Source organism: Chiloscyllium plagiosum, chromosome 30, assembly GCF_004010195.1.
Source record: "Chiloscyllium plagiosum isolate BGI_BamShark_2017 chromosome 30, ASM401019v2, whole genome shotgun sequence".
NCBI classification, from domain to species: domain Eukaryota; kingdom Metazoa; phylum Chordata; class Chondrichthyes; order Orectolobiformes; family Hemiscylliidae; genus Chiloscyllium; species Chiloscyllium plagiosum.
In genome coordinates, this window is record NC_057739.1 from 31069975 (window position 1) to 31087983 (window position 18009).

The following is an 18009-nucleotide window of genomic DNA, read 5'->3' on the forward strand; positions in this document are numbered from 1 at the left end:
CATTGATATTTGGTGAGTTACAAATTGTACTGAACATTGTATAATCGTCAGCAAGCTTTCCCACTTCTGACCCGAAGGTAGAAGGAAGGTCATTGAAACAACTCAAAATGATTGGTTTTAGGGCACTAGCCTGAGGGACTCCTGCAGTGATGGCCTTCAATTGTGATTGTTGACTTTGAAGAACCACAACCTTTTGTTCTAGAAATGACTCTAACCAGTGGAGATTTGGAGTCATCCCAGGACATGCTATTTTAGAGTCATCGTCATAGAGTCAGAGAGATGTACAGCACGGAAATGAAGAAAACAATAAGTTATTGTTTTGTTGAATCAGCTGAGGTTCGTATTGCTACAACCTGTTCTTTTTTTAACATATAAAAGAAGACAAAATGTATTTTTTCCATTTGTACAGTTTTGTCACTTCCTTTTCTGTTCAGATAGTTTCCGAGGCATTGAGCACACCTCAGCTTGATTTCCCAATCTGTACAATGGAGGATGGCTTGTTGTATTGATTTAGTTGATTTTTGGGCAGCATTTGTCTTTGACTCTCTCTTCAAAACCACTCCGACGTATCATATGCACCAATAACGAAGATTCTGTACCTGGTGCATTTGTTCATAAGATGGAGGTGTACTTGGCAACTTTTCATTGTACTCGTGAGCGCAGGTGACAATAAACCGAATTCAATTCAATTCGCTTTGATACACTGATGCCTTAGCGTCTCAGAATGGAGAGAAGACTATCATGGTCTTAATGTAAATGAGATTGAACCCAAAATCCAATCTGCCTATCTCTAAAAGGATTGATTTGGCAAGAGGATTACTTTGTGTTGTCCTCAGGTGGTTTTCAAGGAGACTGGATCACAAATCTTCACAATCACTGCCAAATTTGTGCCTTTCTTTAAAGTTTCTTTTATGATGTTTACGCAGTTGAAAATATCAGTGAAAAAAATAATGCTCTTGTTGCCTCACTGACTTCAATTGTATGACAACATTTAGGTTCCAGAACGTTGGAATTTCCTCCACACACCACTTCCTCACACACCCCAAAAAAACTTCCGAGTTAATGAGGGGAAATACTGCACTATTTCAAAATTACATTTTCTTTGCAACAATTATCTGATTTTTGCAACAGATGGTTTCATAGGAATGCCTTGTTAATATTCATGTAGCATACCTACATGAATATGGGTGGCACGGTGGCACAGTGGTTAGCACTGCTGCCTCACAGCACCAGAGACCCGGGTTCAATTCCCGCCTCAGGCGACTCTCTGTGTGGAGTTTGCACATTCTCCCCGTGTCTGCCTGGCTTTCCTCCGCGTGCTCCGGTTTCCTCCCACAGTCACAAAGATGTGCAAGTTAGGTGAATTGGCTGTGCTAAATTGCCCGTAGTGTTAGGTGAAGGGGTAAATGTAGGGGAATGGGTCTGGGTGGGTTACGCTTCGGCGGGTCGGTGTGGACTTGTTGGGCCGAAGGGCCTGTTTCCACACTGTAAGTAATCTAAAAAAAAATGTACGAATTCCAATATTGTGTGCACATTTTTCACACGAGAGGGCTAAATTTTCAGGGCACAACTATATTTCTGATATTTGCATTTTGTAACTAAAACATTTCCAGTGCAGGTTTGGATGAGTTAAAATTGCACTCTATTTCAATCTCACTAATGAATCTTTCTCACTGACTGCAGTTTTATACCTGAAACTCATTTCAATTGTATTCTTCCATCATTATCCCCGGTCCATCTTCTCCATTTCATATGTTTGTTCTCATTTCCATCCATCCTCCCTCCAATCCACCTTCAATGGCCCACCCTCCGTTGTCTCGGACGTACAGTCTGGAATTACCTTGCTAAATCCCTCCAACTTATTCTGTGACCTCTGTGCCAACCAATAAAACTGACCAGTTGGACCATACTTTTGGTCATTACTCAAACGCTTCCAAAGCTGTGTTCTGTCAGTTCTCTCCTTTCTAAAGCACCGTGGGACGTTTTCTGAGTTACTGATACTGGATAAACGCAAACTGTTTTTGTTGCACTGCAGCATTTAAATCTGCATTGGGGTTTGGTATTACCTTTCACTTCAACAGTGTGATTCTAGAATGGGAAGAGCAAACTCTTTATTATGTGTGACTAGCTCCTTAAATATCTCCCTGTGATAGTTTGGAGCTGTTCTTTCTAATACTTTTTGTAAAAGTTAATGTCTAATGATATCTAGCAATTCTGGGAAGTTCCCTTGCAACATATTTTGTGGATCATTGCAGCACTGCGGTATTTGTGAGCAATTCTAATGTCAAGGGAAATGTAATTAGTGGACAATAAACTGTTTCTTTCCACTTAGAGAGTGCATTATGTCAATTGGTGGCATTGAGGGCTTCTTGGAAAGGACTTAGTACCTGGCAAAATATTACCCATCTTAAATTCAATCATCTTATGGTTTGTTGCATGTGGACTTTGGAAGTAAATCTTGCAAATTCTTGGCTGGTTTTCAGCTCTGCTTTAATTTATTGTCTTGCCTTCTTGTTTGTTATTGAATCTCTTCTGGATAAAGAAAATAATTGGCGTCTTACAAGGTGGAAAATGGAAAGTAGCATTCCAGCACAAATAGGCCTAAGCCACAATTAATGTTTTGGACACGGTCAGAATTTTGCTTCAGAACAGTTTGTGCTGTGCTCTAATCTATCCACAATCAGGCAAAATAGGCGCATGTACAGAATTCTGATACTATAATATTCTCTCCCATCTTGTCCCGAAGTATTAGCCCACGACTGTCTAGCATGGTCTGATTCTAGCCTCTTGAATATCACATTTTTAATCATTGCACTGTTGGTGGCCATATATTCAGCTACCTGAGCCCCAAGCTTCCTAAATCCTGCCACCTTTCAACATCTCTTCCTAAAAGTTTTTTTTTGGCATTGCCTTATGTGACTCCATGTCAAAATATATTTTCTAATATTCTTGTAAACGGCATTGGAATGTCACATTCAAGGTACTGTATAGATGCAAATGGCATTTGTTGAAAGCTGCAATATATTTTGTATACGCGGCCTTCTGTGTAATTTGTACTGAAGTATTACCAGTCTGAATCCCCCAGGATAGATTGGCTGAGAGCCATTAACACTTTGCAACTTATTTGTTGGGTATCTTTTATTTCTGTCATCACTTGCTTTGTCTCCCTGTTTTGTAACTCTCTGGAATCAATTGTAGCCATGTAGCTGCAGTCAGCGAGGCTGGGGGGGAGGGGGCAGTCGGGGAATGGAAGAGCCAAGTACATAGCATTCACGTCTAGTCTGTGGAAATCTCCATCACCTCATCGTGGCTTTGTGTCATTCGATGAACAATACTTCCGAAGAAACCTTTATTGTAAGAGGTGAGCCAACTGTGTCAGATGACTTTGCTCTCTCGAGTTGGCATGCCCCAGCATAATGTCTCAGTCCAACTGAGAAACAAAACTTGCACCTAATAGTGGCCAAGTCTTAAAGTGGCATTGCTCCTGTGTGCCTCTGAACGGAAGGCCACCTGTAGTTTGTACAGGGCGAGCGTTCTGCTGCCTGTGCTACTTAGACACCAGCTGCAAGTTAAATCTGTTTTATTTTTAGGTAACCGGGAATGGTTGGGTGTGGCTCTCTTTATATTTACAGCACACTTTTAGAAGCATGTGTTTGTTACAAACAACAGTCAGAACAGCAAGCTCCTCCTCAACCACTGCTGCACAATGGTGCTTCCAATGGCATCTGGGTATCTGTCCACGTGTGTAGTATGCACTGTACTTCAGGCGCTTGTATAGACATGTGCCAGTAACAGTTGTGACTTGCTGCAATCTCGATGGGGAAATACCTGAATTGGCTCGAGTTAAGTCCAATAATCCATTGAATGGGTTTTTTTTCCTGAAAAAGGAAATGGGATCAACAAAACAGAATGTGGAGTATTTGGGAAGATTCTAATGAAAGCAAGAGAAATGTTGAAATCTGTTAGTGATGCACTGTATGGTCTGTTGAGATGAAGATCTGAATGATTGTAATTCAGAATTTTGTAAAATGTTGTAACTAGTTAGGACTTAGTGGACATGATAGAACTGTGCTGTGGGCAAAGAATGATGAGGTGGAATTGAAAATTTCAGTCTTTCTAAGAAACTGATTCACAGGCTACAAGGAGTTTAAGCAGGTCTGTCGGGGAGGATAATTTTAAAGCTTCTGCATCAATTAAAGAAGATAACCTGATATCACTGGGCCAATAGTTTTGAGCAGATGGCCACAGTTATTTGATACAATATCTCGTTGCCAACTTTCCAAGTAAGCACCTCGATGTGGCCTGGGTGTCTTTTCATAGATCCCCTACAGTGTGGAAACAGGCCCTCCGGCCCAACAAGTCCACACCAACCCTCCGAAGAGTAAACCCACTCAGACTCATTCCCCTCCCCTATTATCCCATGTTTACCCCTGACTAATGCACCTAACCTACACATCTCTGAACACTATAGGAAATTTAACATGGCTAATTTGCCTAACCTGCACATCTTTGGATTGTGGGAGGAAACCAGAGCACCAGGAGGAAACCCACGCAAATACGGGGAGAATAGGCAAACTCTACACAGATGGTCACGCGAGGCTGGAATCGAACCCAGGCTGTGAGGCAGCAGTGCTAACCACAGAGCCATCATGCTACACCATGGCTTGTGGTGAGAAAAGTGCTCTCACCACTAGGTTTTCCACTGCAGAGTTGTTCTTGGCCAAATGTTGCAGATTGGCATATTCTAAAGTCTGGAGGGTGACATGCTGAGGGATTTGCTGAAACCTGAGGAAAGGTTGCTGCCTAAGACCTTACCAGAGATCGATCTGGTAACTTAGAGCCTTGTAGGCTGTACACTGGTCACTGAACATACACAGTAAATGCCACAAACTTTGCTTCTGGATTGAGGCACCCAATGAGAAAAAAATTTTATTGCATTTTCCTTAACGTACAATTTGAAACCTTTTGGATGATACTTTTAGATATCTTGCGAATAAAGTAAATATTCACAAAAAAAATAAGTTTACTGGTTGAATTCAATTATTGGCTGGATTGGTTGGTAGTGACAAGTCTATATTTTTTAATATAGAGAGTCACGTCAGTCTTCAAACAATCTATTTAGTAGCACTATGTGCTCTAACAGTTAGAACTGCAATAAACCAGGATGATCTAAATCACTATCACTCTATTGACTGCACCACTCTCAATGAGAGTTTGAATGCAAAGGTTTCTGGAAGATAAAAAAAATTGCTTGCTTCCCATAACCAAGCAAAAGAAAATTAAGATCCTAGGCACTATATAATCCACTCCAACCGATGTGTCTGGAAGAGTTTTTAAAACTTTCTGACCACTTTTTTGTGTGTGTATGTGAAATTTGCACAGCAGTTGCATTTGGATATGGCTTATGTAGGTACACAGTACTGGTAACCTGATCTGTCTTGAATTGCTCAAACGTTTCACATGTCTGTGATTTAAAAAAAAAAGCTTGAGGATTATTTTCTCTCTCTCTCATGTCAGATTTTGAACAAAGATCTGGCAGGACCCAGCCCCCCACAGGCCTCCCCACTGTTCCTGTGGTGGGGGTGAGGGTGGAGTGGAGGGGGCATGGGTTACCTGGCTCGGAGATAACTACTGTGTGCCCAGTTTTGTTATTCCTTCAGTTCAGCGGCAGCATTCGATCGAGCCTGCCAAGATTGTTCTCCGTGTCAGCCCACATGTGGAAACTGTGTCTCATGTGGTGAACCCACTGGCTTAACTCCTAATGTACAAAAAAGAAAATATGGGAAGAAAATTCAAATGTCACTGTGTGTCTGTCTCTGTCTCTCTTGTTTTTGTCCCATGCTATCTTGTCAGTTGTCATTCGTTGCCCCTTCCCCCCCCCCCCACCCCCTCCCCCCCCCCCCCCAACCCCCCATCATCCTCTCCTCCTCTAACCCCTGTCGTTTCCTGTACTCACACTGTGACCCGAGAGAAAGAAACATTTGTTTCATTCACTGCCTCCACACGGAGGTTTTGTCAGGCAAGGCTGCCAAGCGAAGAGACTGCATCTTCAGAGTGATCAGCACTGGGCATTCTTGGCATTTTTGGGCACCTCATTAAAGTCTGCTGTCACAGGCAAGCTGCTGATCAGTACGACAAGTACCTTTTTAGAAAGAAAAATCCTTTGTGTCCTTAACGTTATTTTCCTTTTTGAGACTGTGTGCTACAAAGCAGTTTTCAACCCAGTTATAAAATATATTGAAACAAATAAATACCTGACTTGGTTTTTGTTCGATTGATGCGTATTTTGTTCTTTGCTGTTCTGAATTGAATACTTCAGTGATTACATTTCTAAAAACGTTCAGCAATATTAAGCTGACTCTGACTCTGTAAGCTCAGGTAATTTTTTTTGTGGTAGTTGAATATGTGTAAAGTGATGCTCTTCGTAGAAGTTTTATACTGCTGTCTGTTACCCTGAAGTGCAAGTTAAAATAGCCTTTGTGAAATTAACCCATTCTTGTCCTTTTCAGGCTGATCCTTGCGTTTTTTCATATCTGCATTGGTAGTGCAATTGAGTGCTTTAAAAAGAAAGTGTGAAATACTGGTTAAAGTAACTTTTCCAGTCAGCTGTAAGAAATCCTAAATCAGTAAGAGCACAAAGAGAAGGTGCCAATTTTGTTGGCCAATAAATTAGGCAGAAAGTTTGTGACAGAATTGAGAATGTGAGCCAGTCTCCTCAGAATCAAGCTCTGGACTGTGCTCCCTAAGTTACACAGTGAATTTCTAATCATCATCCTTCATTTGAGAAAAAATGTTGAAGGCAGTCACTTGATTTTTCTGATTTTTGTTTTAAGCTGACTGCCTCGCTGGTCTTTAAAAAAAAAAAAATCTCGATTTTAGTATTATTTTAAATGCAGCTCAATGTTTGGTTTGTCATAGTCATTATCATCCTTTCTGAACATAAAATAACTGCCCTGAGTTGGTTTCTGTTTTGTATTTGACATTTAGAACTCATTATGTAAGTCTAAGGAGAAACTGAAAGAAACGTTCTTACCAGATTGCTGTAGCCAGTACTGTCGTCCTTACTCTCAACTTTCTTGTCTCTGCTCTTTAACTGCACAAAATGCCTGTGTGAAGTGTAGCATCTCACCAGAGTGATTGTTATCAGAAACTCCAATCTCTCCTCTGTGTAAATCACTGTAGCTCTCTTGTCAGAGACTTTCAAGTGCTTGATGCCCAGGTATCAGTTCCAAGTAGTAAATGCCAAAAAGACAGGTTTTTTTTTCTTTTAAGAAAATATTTTATTCCGAACTCTCCTATTGGCATTTAGCAGGTCCTTTGTGTTAACAGCGCCATAGGTCGTCACTATTTACTGCAAAAAAAAAGTTGTAAAACTGAGTAAGGAGAATTCTTGCAGTCTATTAAGGCAGTGAGTTAGCACACTGTCTGTCTGACTTGTGCCTTGCAGTTACACCAGACTATGTGCAACATCAGCATGGCATTGTTATGAAGCACGCTCAAATCCAGTATGTCATCTTCTTAGTTCTGAGCACATAACTGGGGAAGGACAAACTGACTGGATCCTCTTTTTTTTGTGTGTGATGTATTTACATTTCTGAAGAGTAGAATTGCTGCACGTAGGCAAGTCTTGATTGGATCTCCTTTCCTGCACTCCCTCTGTTTTGCGAGCTGCAGGAGCAGATGTACAATGTGCAGAGCCTTCCTTCTCCACCACAGATAGCAGGGGGCGGGCTCCAGCCGAAGCTTCAGTGCAATGATGTCACGGCAGTCAGCTCTAATTAAAAGGATGTGGACTGCCCCCTGAGCTTTTGGCAGCCTCTGAGATGGAAAACCCTGCCTTCTGACAGCACCGCAGAAGTATGCAACCTACATGCAATGAAGATGTCAACAGTTTTTAAATTAGATGTTTCAGTAGAGGGCAGAAGACATCTTCCACATTTCATGATACCTTTATTTTACATCTGCCTTGTAAGTCATAGGAGGGTACCAGTTTACACAAACGATTGTAGTTTCACAAGCAAAGTGCAGAAACTAACCAAAGGCAGCAGCACGTAATCTCAGGTGTGGTGGAGAGAAACTTTAGTAGTTGTGCAGGATTTATGAAGAGACAGTAAACAGTGTCTGGTATTGTTTAAACTGTTTCACACAATAATGTGCATTGTCACTACTAACACTTAAGATGTACTCTGTTTATATTTGTAATTGAAATTTCCTCTCTCTGCATTGTTGTAAGATGTGTTTTTTTTAAAAAAAAAGTGCTGGAGAGAATTTGTAGCTTCTCGTATTGGCAGTGGTAAAAAGAAATTTGACAAAGCATTTGATATTCTCGTGGGTTGGTGGCAAATTGAATCTGATCGCTATGGTTACGATATGTTTGAAGGGGCATTGTGTTAAGCCAAGACCCCAGGCAAAGCTCCTCAATTTCTCACGGTGCCAGACGGGATGCTGCAAATCATCCGGAGTTCTCAGGTGAAGAGCAGTCGCCAAACTCCCCTCCTTTGTTCACTCACCCCTTTTGATGGTCCCAAGATTCACTTTAAAGCAGTTCCCTTCTCTTTGTCCCAGTTCCAAAAGTGAGCTTGTTTTGAAAGGAGTCAATTTAACCAGGCTTTCTTGAGTTGTTAAAGAGCAAGTTTATCGTTTGCCACGTGCAAGAATAAGTACAAACACGACACAAGCAAACAAATTAGAGATGTGACCAAAATGCTAAGAGTTTCATAAAGAAGATACCCAGATCAGTCTCTGAATTGGTCGCAAAATGGGGCTAGCTGAACATTGTGACCCGTCCTGGGGAGAGTACTGATGGCCTTAACAGGTGCTGGTTGAAAGTCTATTTCAAGATTCTTAGTTCTAGGAGTTTTGAGGAAGGGTCACCTGACTTTGATTTCTCTCCATAGATGCTGCCAGGCCTGCTGAGCTTTTCCAGCAATTTCTGTTTTTGGTTCTTAGTTTTTACAGATTAGTAGCGTTTCTGTTGTTCTTTTTTCACCACGATTGAATTCCAGTTCCGGTGGGAGACAGTCCTTTTGTTATCCTGTTCCTTTTTTTTGTCTGCCTGAGTAGCCAGCTGACTTCTAGCAGGTGGAGTAAGAGAATACCTTTACGCGCAATACAGTGAATAAGCAGTTTTCCCCACTCTCCTTGTACAACTACCATGGCATGTATAAACTCATTATAGTTACAAGAGATCACTGTCCAGTTTCTTTTCACTTTCCCCTTCCTCCTTTGAAGGGATGTTGTTGGAAATTCCCTTTGCTTATTTAAGTCTGACATTTGCCTGCTCTCTTCCCGCTCACTCTCTTTCTTGCTCTTGCTCGCACTTTCTCGTGCTTTCTCACTCACGTGCTGTCCCTCGCAATTGCTCATTCACTTGTTCTCCCTCGCACAGTCTTGCTCCTTCTCGCCCTCTCCCTTGTGGCACTTAATTGACGTTTGTAGGCATTTTTCATTGTATCAGACCACTTTTGAAAAACAGACTTCAGAATTACAAATTTAAAAATGTCCACAGTATGTTGGGGCCCAGACCGGTGGGTTGTGACCGTTGCCAAATATGTTTCTGAACAGGAGTCGACCCTTGAGCCTCTTGTACCACTGAATAGATCGTGACTGACCTGTACCCCTCAGGTTCATTAACCCAACCATCTTGAAACGTCCTAACCTAATTGAAATCTCAGGCCATTGCTTATTGAAGTCACTGACCTGAATTTTGTTGATTGGCAGGAAATGCCTGGGACTACTATGTGTGGGCAGCTGTTGGGCCCTCCCAGGTGCCACTCAGGAGGGCAAACTGCATCCTGGAGGACGGCTGGCCTGATCTGGAGGCCATTAGCTTAGTAAGCTCCAGGATGGCAGTGGGCCTGCAGCCTACAGAAGGTTGGCAAAATGTTTCTTAACGTAACTCTGGGGCTGAGTACTGAAGGAAAAGCCCCTGTGGGAAATCACTGGAGCTGTAGGTGCTGTCCTTCTTGTCTAGGGCACCCTTTGTGTGATGATTGGAATAAAGATGGCCACGTGGGTCGTGTTGACTGAGATCCCTGACTGGGGCTGTTAACCTGGGCCAATCGGGAAGCCCTGGCTGACAGATTTAAACCAGATTCTCCTCACTCCTGGCTTGGAGCTAACTGGTCAGTGTCCGTGTACTGTGCACGTGTAAATAAAGGGTGACTTGGTGATGGCATACTGGCGCCTGTGCAGTTATTTCACTCTTAAAAAGGACAAGTCCCTGCTCCAGCCTCCCTTACTGCCTATAACATCCAGCCCGCTGTGTTTGGCTTGTCTATTTAACTACGCAAAATTATCGGTACAAAGAAGTTTGGAATCTAATCAACAAAATGGCAGTGCAGACTTAGTCCTTATCGACATTATTCTTGAGCAGGCAGCAGCATTTGGTAGTAAAAATGAAATTTCCTCTTCCCCTGTTTGCCATCACAAAGATCTTTGAGAATAAACCTGTGCACAATGCCATACGATGTGGAACTTTCCATCTATCAAATGTATGCATCAAGCACATAGTTAGCCATTAGCTCAGTGCCAAACAAGTCTGAATCATATTTCAAATGTTAAAGGGATTATTTTTTGGCAATTTCCGTGGATACAATGCAAACAGAAACAAAATATATTTGTTTACTGTAGCAAATAAGCTATGGTCTTAAGATGTTATTGAGCAATGCCTTTGTGCACACTTGGCATTTAGACACCAAGAACTAAACGCTGGTCCACAACAAATTAACTGCAATTTGAAATCTCAATGTAAATTGGCCAATATACCAGATTTTCCACTTGATCAAAATCCTGCAGGACAATAATATGGAATATGATTCATGTCTCCCAATGTCAAGTGGACTGACCCCAGTTTGAACTTTGAGTGTCAGAAATACCTCATTTATTCTATGCTCATTCATTTGGAGGAGGAAGTGTTGAGTAGGAACTAGCATTGCTTTCAACGTTCACCGCAAGTTAAAGGAGGTGATGGCATAGTGGTAATGTCACTGAGGAGAAAGTGAGGTCTGCAGATGCTGGAGATCAGAGCTGGAAATGTGTTGCTGGAAAAGCGCAGCAGGTCAGGCAGCATCCAGGGAACAGGAGAATCGACGTTTCGGGCATAAGCCCTCTGGTAATGTCACTGGCCTAGTAATCCAGAACCCCGAGCCAATGTTCTGCCGCCATGGGTTTAATTCCCACCATGTCAAATGGTGAAATTTTAAATTCAATCAAGGAAAATCTGGAGAAAAATTGATCTAATAATGACTTGTAACCATTGTCATAAACTGAAAAATGTGTTGCTGGAAAAGCGCAGCAGGTCAGGTAGCATCCAAGGAGCAGGAGAATCGACATTTCGGGCATAAGCCCTTCATCAGGAAAAAGGGCTTATGCCCGAAACGTCGATTCTCCTGCTCCTTGGATGCTGCCTGACCTGCTGCGCTTTTCGAGCAACACATTTTTCAGCTCTGATCTCCAGCATCTGCAGTCCTCACTTTCTCCATCATTGTCATAAAACCCATTTGGTTCATTTGGAGGAGAAAATCTGTCACCTTTTACCTGGATTGGTCTAGCTGGGACAAGTTTAATGTGGCTAAATCTCACTCTGGGCAATTGGAGATGGGTAACCACCAAAAAACAAATACTGGCAATGTCTACCATCTGATGAATGAACCAAAGACAGTTGCCAAAATGGATTGACCACAAAACTCAAGACACAATGTTTGACAGGTGTGCAGAAGGCCATCAGGTTCCATGAAGCATTGCAGCACCTTGTAGAAATCCTGGGCTAAGGGAAGGCAGGAACATGGCTAAATGTTAACCATTCCAAGATCAGTTTCTATGCAGAATACCAGGGTGAAGATTTCCTGGCTTTGAATGTTGTTAGGGATTGAAGATGTATGGGGCCTCAACTTAATGGAAGCGTGCCCAGAGTGTGTTTTATCTGCCAGATGTGGACAACTGAAATCACTTGGCACCATGCCACTTGCAGTTTTTTAAAGAGACAGCTACTTTTCTTGAAGAATCAATGCTGAAAAAACGATGTAAAATAGAACAGTTTCCCATTCCCCAATTCCTTAGCTACAGTTGAAACTGCCTCCATAAAGTTCAGGTTTGGAAAAATCATGCCTGGTGTCATTTTGTTTTGTAGCGTAGGTTATGTGTATGAAATAAACACCCAACAAATTTGATAAATTGCATTATTTCTTCCCCCTCTGTCAATGTTTCACTCCTGTGCTGAAAGCTAGAATTCCTGCTGGAAATTTGCTGGTAACTGGCTGGGAAGCTAGCCAATAACTCTACCTTTTGTGAGTGGGCATCACAGCCAACACTATCAGTGGAGACCCTTTCAACATCAGGCGTCCAATTGTTAGCATCACCTTTCTCACTAGAGCCATTGATGCCAATGGAGATTAGGATTTGAGCGAGGGATCTGCTGGACAGTGGCACTGTGTACATTTACCTACTAACCTCTGAGGGGATTCCATGGGCTTTTTACTTAATGAAAAACATCAAAGTAACACCCTGACTTGGATGTTGGAATATCTAGAAAGATTTCAAAATGTTCCAAAGCTACCAAACCCTGATATTTGACAGTGAATGTGATCCAAATGATTGCAGCAGAATACTGACAAGCTAACAGAATGGGCAGGCAAAAAAGCATGGAATAATATAGAAATGGGAGGTTTTCATAGAAGGGAAAGTTAATATATACTTAATGAATAGGGAGTAGTAGCTACTTAATTAGTCACTATTAATGTGCTGTGACCATTCTATTAATTGCAGTTATAAAGAGTGTGCAATGGGCAGAGAGACCTGGGTTTCATGTACACAGGCCTTCAGAAGGTGGTCGGTAATGATGAGGGATTAGTTAAGCAGATGAATTCTTAGGCTTCATAAGTGCTGACCTTATGGACCAAAGCAGGGAAGTTATGATGAACCTTTTTAGAAAGCTCTCGTTAGGCCACAACTAGAAAATAGCATCCAGTTCAAATGGCTGAGATGTGCCTGGGGTGCAGAGGAGGTTCACAAGGTTGATTCAGGTGTTGAGAGGGTTGGCCTATGAGGAGAGATTGAGGAGACTGGGACTATGTTCACTGGAATTTAGAAGAATGGGGGTGGATCTTATAGAAACACATAAAATTATGAAAGGAATAGATAAGATACAAGCAAGTAAGTTGTTTCCACTTACGGGTGAAACTACAACCAGGGGGCATAGCCTCAAAATAAAGGGGAGCAGATTTCGGACTGAGCTGAGGAAGAACTTCTTCACCCAAAGGGTTGTGAATCTGTGGAATTCCCTGCCCAGTGAAGTAGTTGAGGCTACCTCATTGAATGTCTTTAAGGCACAGGCATTAAGGGTTATGGTGAGTGGATGGATAAGTGGAGCTGAGTCCATGAAAAGATCAGCCATGATCTTATTAAATGGTTGTGCAGGCTCAAGGGGTCAGATGGCCTACTCCTGTTCCTATTTATGATGTTCTTATGACTGCAATTAAAGAAGAAAATGCGAGTGCAGACATGATCTACCAGAATAGTTCTCGATGTTGGGTTAGGCTGGAAATGCTGAGTTTGGAAGGGAGATTTCAGAGAGGTCTACAAAGTTATTACTGGCTTTAATAAAATAAACAGAAAAAAATGTTTGCTATGAGCTGACGGCTCAAGGACTATGGGGACATCAATTTAAAATGTTGGCAAGAAATGCAGAGAGGATCTGACAACCAACCTTTACACGTGTCGTAATGGGGCCTGTGGTCTACAGGGTGTTGGAAATGGTGAATAATTTCAAAAGGAAATTGGACAGGCACCAAGGGAAATAACTTCACAGGACTACAGTGATAGGGAGAGGAATGTGACTGATTGGATTGCTGTATGTAGACCGACCATGGAGTTGATGGACTGAATGATTTCATTCAATGCTGCAATGACTTTGTCTTTAAACCACTACTGACCTCTCCAAAGACTAGCCTTTGTGCTGATGAGATACACTCATGAGATAAGGCTTTGTAACAGTCACCAAGTGCATTTTCAAATGACTTGATCCCACAGTCAAAACATTTAAATACCAGCACCAATTGTGATGCTTTCACTTTTTCCTTCCTTAAGTACTAGGAAACTGCCGCAACTTATCTCCAAATGAAAATCTGCCAGAAATTCTCCTCCAAAATCGCTACCAGTTTGTTTTTATGTTTTAGAGGGAAAAAAAATTCCTGTGAAGCTTTTATGGAGCACTCTTTCAAGAGTTGGCTGAGAAAGCAGTCACCTCTGCACGCAATCCCTGAGTGAGTCTCTAATGTCAGTTGCGTTTTCTTGAATACAATCCAAGTGAAGACAGTGAAGGGGAACGGGATGAGAGAGAGTGTGTGTGTGTGTCTGTGCATAATAATAACGAAAGGAAAGAGACTTCTGTAAATTAAGTGAGAGTGGCTTTAGAAAATGTATTATATTTTGAGTCAGATTTTCAGTTTTTCAATGTCTTTATCCATTTAAAGAAGAGGTCTAGCCCTACATTGCTTGAAACATGAACTGCATTGAATATGAACAAGACAGGGTAAAATATGTAGGACAACTTCCATTACAGTGTTCATTTTGGTGTAATCGATGCTTTAGTGTTAGTGTCACTACACAGTCTCTATACTTAGAATAATATTAACAAATAGATCATTCCTGTGGTCACATTCTCTCTACCTCATGCATTTGCATTACTGGAAATTGTTGCAGCTTTAATATTACTCATTGTCAATGGTTTCTAAGCATCAAATTTAACCAGAAGTTGGCAACGTTGTCAATTTCAGTGAGTTACATGAAGCATTTCTCTTGTTGGGCCCAATTGAGTATTCTCACTCTGCCATTCACCTTTTCATTAGCACCACATCCAGTTTACACTGTCTTCATCAGCAGCGCAAGTACTGAGCGCTGCAGTGATCTCCCAGGATTCTCCGTGCAATTCTTAAAAGCTCAGGGATGCCATGGGGTCAAGGTCTGTCAGTACAGAGCTGCATGTGCGCTTGCTGTGGATTGTCCTGAAAATAGAGTCACGGTGCTGTACAGCATGAAAACGGATCCTTCAGTCCAACTCGTCCATGCCAATCAGATATCCTAAATTAATGTAATCCCGTTTGCCAGTACTTGGCCCACATCCCTCTAAACCCTTCCTATTCATATACCCATGCAGATGCCTTTTAAATGTTGTAATTGTACCAGCCTCCATAACTTCCTCTGGCAGCTCATTCCACATGCACACCACCCTCTGCATGAAAAAGCTGCCACTTCAGTCCCTTTTATATCTTTCCCTTCTCAGCTTAAACCTATGCCCACTAGTTTTGGACTCCCCTACACCGGGGAAGGTTGATGTGAAGATGACCAAAGGCACGTCGATGGGGTGGTTACTCCAGTCACTGTCACAACCAAAGGCTGACTATTTAATGAAGGCCATTTTCAGTATGGTGTCTTGACCAAGCTCTTGTGAAACAAACCTGGAGTTGTAAGCAAACATGATCGTGAGCTTGAGAAGCGGGTGTCAGAGAGGCAATGCTGTTATTGATCAGATACACATTTGAAGTATTTTGAGCTTTCGCTCATCAGATCACGGGGCATAAGCAGCTACGTCCCTCTAACTTTTCCTGTCTCTGTACAGCATACCGAGATCCGCACGCAGCCAGAAATCCAAGTGTCCCACACACTGATTGGATCGTCTAACCAGCATCCACACGGGTTAGAGTGAACATTGATAACCACTGTCCCCTGGAGGCTCTTTCTCCAGGAAATCACGGGCACACTCTTCCTCTTTCCTGGGACTGAAAGGAGACTGAGTGCATATCATCGCATCTGCTGCCATTCACTTAATCTCCCTCCTCCCTGATATCTCCTGATTGCAATGCCTTAAGATATCTCTCCTCACCCAGCTCAAGACTGCTGGTGCATTTTAAACCCATCCCCCTCCCCAACAAGCCCCCAGGGCAGGTCCCTGGATTGTTAACAGATATTTAAAGCAGGCAGCCAACTGTTTTTATCACCGGCCAAATCAATTGGCCACTTCACCAGGCTCATTGAACGCACCAGGGAGACGAGGAGAATATATTTAGTGCTGAGAGTTACCACATTTGAACTCTGCCACAGAAGGTGATTGAGGCGGGATCTTTGAATACTGTTGAACAGAGACAGTTGGATTCTTGTTGGCCGAGGAAATCAGAAGAAACTTGAAGCCATGATGTTATTAAATGGCAGATTCGAGGGGCTGAATGGACTCCTACTGCCCCTATTTTGTATGTTTGTGTGTGTATATATATATATAATATATATATATATATATATATATAAAATATAAAGGTTTGGGTGAAGATTTGTAGCTCGGGTGCTTGTTGTGGTTCTGTTCGCCGAGCTGGAAATTTTTGTTGCAAACGTTTTGTCCCCTGTCTAGGTGACATCCTCAGTGCTTGGGAGCCTCCTATGAAGCGCTTCTGTGGTGTTTCCTCCGGCATTTATAGTGGCCTGTCCTTGCCACTTCCAGTTGTCAGTTTCAGCTGTCCGCTGTAGTGGCCGGTATATTGGGTCCAGGTCGATGTGTTTGTTGATGGAGTTTGTGGATGAGTGCCAAGCTTCTAGGAATTCCCTGGCTGTTCTCTGTTTGGCTTGCCCTATAATGGTAGTGTTGTCCCAGTCGAATTCATGTTGCTTGTCGTCTGCATGTGTGGCTACTAAGGATAGCTGGTCGTGTCGTTTCATGGCTAGTTGGTGTTCATGGATGCGGATCGTTAGCTGTCTTCCTGTTTGTCCTATGTAGTGTTTTGTGCAGTCCTTGCATGAGATTTTGTACACTACATTGGTTTTGCTCATGCTGGGTATCGGGTCCTTCGTTCTGGTGAGTTGTTGTCTGAGTGTGGCTGTTGGTTTGTGTGCTGTTATAAGTCCTAGTGGTCGCAGTAGTCTGGCTGTCAGTTCGGAAATGCTCCTGATGTATGGTAGTATGGCTAGTCTTTTGGGTTGCGGCATGTCCTCGTTCCGTTGTCTTTCTCTTAGACATCTGTTGATGAAATTGCGCGGGTATCCGTTTTTGGCGAATAGCTTGTACAGGTGTTCCTCTTCCTCTTTTTGCAGTTCTGGTGTGCTGCAGTGTGTTGTGGTCCTTTTGAATAGTGTCTTGATGCAACTTCGTTTGTGTGTGTTGGGGTGGATGCTTTCATAGTTCAGGACTTGGTCTGTGTGTGTGGCTTTCCTGTATACCTTTGTGGTGAATTCTCCGTTCGGTGTTCTCTGTACCATCACGTCTAGGAATGGGAGTTGGTTATCCTTTTCTTCTTCTCTCGTGAATCGGTTCCTGCATGAATGCCGAAAGAATCGAATCCTTCCACCATGTGTCAGATACAGACCGCCAATCAACAATCCACAAGCCCGAGACACAGCCAGACAGAACGGATTCAGGATGATCCAGGTAATGATTACAGACGCTCACAACAGACTTCACAAATACAGACAAGAAATTGCACGCCAAAAGTCGTTAATTTCAAAAACCACTAATCAGGAATGGACCCAGACCATAGAACGAGCTGTCACCATAGGACAGAACAGGACCACACACTGCAAAAAAACGGCACTAAAAGAAAAAATGGCCAAACTAACACACAACAAAGAGGACACCACAACACACACCTGGGTTAAAAACCTCTCCTCATCTTCCGGCTAGGAACCCTCCAACCACAAGGGATGAACTCGGATATCACCAGTTTCCTCATTTCCCCTCCCCCCACCCTGTCTCAGTCAAATCCATCAAATTCAGCACCGCCTTCCTAACCTGAGATCTTCTTCCCGACCTCTCCGCCCCCACCCCAGTCTGACCTATCACCCTCACCTTGACCTCTTTCCACCTATCACATTTCCGACGCCCCTCTCCCAAGTCCCTCCTCCCTACCTTTTATCTTAGCCTGCTGGACAAACTTTCCCCATTCCTGAAGAAGGGCTTATGCCCGAAACGTCGATTCTCCTGTTCCCTGGATGCTGCCTGACCTGCTGCGCTTTTCCAGCAACACATTT

General features: G+C 42.7%; 2 protein-coding genes across 6 annotated transcripts in view; one reads left to right on the forward strand and one right to left on the reverse strand.

Annotated features, from left to right (window-relative positions):
• The window catches only part of angptl2b (angiopoietin-like 2b), a 46943-nt gene extending 39420 nt beyond the window's left edge, over positions 1–7523 (reverse strand). For both annotated transcript variants that reach the window (XM_043720245.1, XM_043720244.1), the window contains exon 1: positions 7034–7523. The gene's annotated coding sequence lies outside the window, so the exon portion shown is untranslated. The remainder of the gene's footprint in view (positions 1–7033) is intronic.
• LOC122564867 (ras-specific guanine nucleotide-releasing factor RalGPS1-like) overlaps positions 1–18009 on the forward strand; it is a 706864-nt gene that overhangs the window by 336204 nt on the left and 352651 nt on the right. The window lies entirely within an intron of this gene.